This window comes from Procambarus clarkii, chromosome 1 (genome assembly GCF_040958095.1).
Source record: "Procambarus clarkii isolate CNS0578487 chromosome 1, FALCON_Pclarkii_2.0, whole genome shotgun sequence".
Lineage (NCBI taxonomy): Eukaryota > Metazoa > Arthropoda > Malacostraca > Decapoda > Cambaridae > Procambarus > Procambarus clarkii.
In genome coordinates this window covers 31,535,783-31,538,905 of record NC_091150.1, presented here as the reverse complement: position 1 = coordinate 31,538,905, position 3,123 = coordinate 31,535,783, and positions in this window count along the sequence as shown.

The window sequence follows — 3,123 nt, the reverse complement described above, 5'->3', positions numbered from 1 at the left end:
TCTCCTATCAGACCTGAGTGTTTGGTATAGTATAGTTTTGATAGCAGAGATGGGGATACCTAGATGTAATTCAACTTCATCTTTGTTAAACGCTAATTTGGCTGCAATGTCTGTGTCATTATAATGGGTTATATTTATGTGTGATGGTATCCATACAAATGAGATTCGAAACCCTTTACTCTGTGCAGCAATTAGGTCATTTATAATTGCTAGTATGAGGTTCTTGCTGTCGATTTTGCAGAAGTTTTCAATTGCTTGAAGAGCAAACTTTAGATCACAAAATATTATTTTTCCTCGTATATTTTTGTATGTTCTGGTAGCTAGTTGTAGTGCCGCTATTCTGTTTGTGTAGAGGTCGGCCCGTTTTTGTGCTAAGTGTTGCCTGAAAGAGTGAAGCTTTAAGAGACTATCTTTTAAGCTTACTTAGTTTGCGAGCTAATATAATTCAGTTAAAACATGTTACTGATTCAGTCATTGGTGACCTAGATCAAATATTTAGTGAACTTACATGATTTTGTTACATATGAGAGGTGTTATATACATTGGAATATGAGATAACCTAGCCAAGCTTGATCAAATTTGCATTATTTAGGAACATTGCTATATTATTATCTCATGTTTGTTGTGATAAGTACAAACGCCCCTGGTGTTGTGATTAAAGTGACATTTGATACAATTGGCGTGTCACTGTGGGTGAGGCGGCGAAGAGGCGAGGCTGCAGCAGCCTGCGGCACCCTAAACTCAGTTGTCCATAAATTGACCACGTCTCTGCTATTTATTATTCTATACTGTTTATCTTTGATCTGTTTATCAACGGAGGATATATGTGAATACTCTAGTGAAGATTGTATACATAATATGTACGTACTTCACACAATTAAATTTAAAGCCAGTTTTATTATTATTGGAAACTATAAGGATGCCTATATAAATTCACAGTTAAAATATTTGACTCAAATTTGCCTGCAACTCTAACAGTAAACACCATGAAAGAGTTGGATACACTGTGTTGGATAGACTGCTAAAATAAGTTCGATTCTACCCCGCATAGATAAACTGAGTCATTTTAAGTGGATGGTAACTAGCCCTAAGTTTATATACTGAAACTTAAGCTGTCAAATAGTAGGTCTTGTGGCCGACAAAAGGACAAGTAGTTATTAACTATTATATAATTTTTTACTTATTCCCAACTTACAATGGGAATCCTTTTTTGTTTGTGTTATTGATGATAACCATCTTTATAACCCATATGTAACTCCTTTTTTGTAACAAAGTTCAAATAAAGTAAATATATATGTGTACATACAAAAGAATGGGGGTGGTAGGAGAAGATAATATTAGTGTTCAGTGAGAAACCACAAGGTCTCCTCTGAATACTTTTTATTTTCTTATCCGAGGCTATGGGTCCCCATATTGGCACCAGAGGTGGTACCCTCACAAACTTTTATATATATATATATATATATATATATATATATATATGTCGTACCTAATAGCCAGAACGCACTTCTCAGCCTACTATTCAAGGCCCGATTTGCCTAATAAGCCAAGTTTTCATGAATTAATGTTTTTTCGTCTACCTAACCTACCTAACCTAACCTAACCTAGCTTTTTTTGGCTACCTAACCTAACCTTACCTATAAATATAGGTTAGGTTAGGTTAGGTAGGGTTGGTTAGGTTCGGTCATATATCTACGTTAATTTTAACTCCAATAAAAAAAAATTGACCTCATACATAATGAAATGGGTAGCTTTATCATTTCATAAGAAAAAAATTAGAAAAAATATATTAATTCAGGAAAACTTGGCTTATAAGGCAAATCGGGCCTTGAATAGTAGGCCAAAAAGTGAGTTCTGGCTACTAGGTACGACATATATATATATATATATATATATATATATATATATATATATATATATATATATATATATATATATTATATATATATATATATATATATATATATATATATATATATATATATATATATATATATTTTATTTTATTTTATTTATTTTTTTACTTTTACAGGACTTTCTTTAAATTAGGACTTATCGTGTATTAAAAGGCAGGAAGAGGTTAGGCTCGGTTATGTTAGATCTAATGTTGCGCTTAAAAAAAAGTGTCCAATTTGTCCAAATTCAATAGCAGAAAAGTCAACTTTCTGGTGGTATATCACTACAATATTGGTACTTTCCACCAAATAGTTACTATAAGAATTTTTAATTTTAGAAAGATGGTTTGGATGATTGGGAATACATATTAAGTTAATTATCTATGAAAAGTTATTTCTCAAAATATTTATAAGTTCTTCGTGAATATGACAGCTTATAGGACCTAAATAATATAAATTTGTTGTATTCTATTTCGGGACTGCACAAATTTTAATATCTGGTGAAAATTTCACGTATATACATTTCCTCAAAATATTATAAAATATTTTTGTGTGTAAATATCCAATTAGAAATCTCACACAAAAAAAATCAAATAACTTAGTAAATAATTAAAGTTTTAATGGTATTCTTCTTTTGTAGTACAAAAGCCTAAGTTATGTAACCCAAGTGTAGTGAAAGATGGTTTCTGATAAACTAAAGCAATTGGGAATGACCACCACTAATAGTAGTTAATGTATTCACGTTAATGAATCTGTATGACTAACCATCCTGTGTGATGGGGATTTTTAGCATCACGTAGCTAGTTCTTGACACTATATGCGCCCCTTCACATAGTCTAAGATAGCCGCACAAATACAGATGTACAGAAATATGTTAACAAAAAAAAATATTAAGTATGTCGACAAGAAGTCTCAAGGTTTATGCCATCGTTAAGTTCGGAAAGAAAGAGTTGGATTAATAGGCCAACTTAGTTGTTATCAAGCTCACTCATTTCTATTTGAACTTGAAACTGCACTCAAAAAGATCAGAGTAACGTCTGGACGATGGCATAAAATCTCCCAGATACTTCTTGCCGACATGCCTAATATTGTTTTTGTTAACACATTTAGGTATACAGGTATCTGCCTATGTGCAGCTAACTTAGACTGTATGAAGGGGCGTTCAGAGTGTGTCAAGAACTAGCTACGTGATGCAAAAAATCCCCATCACACAGGATGGTTAGTCATA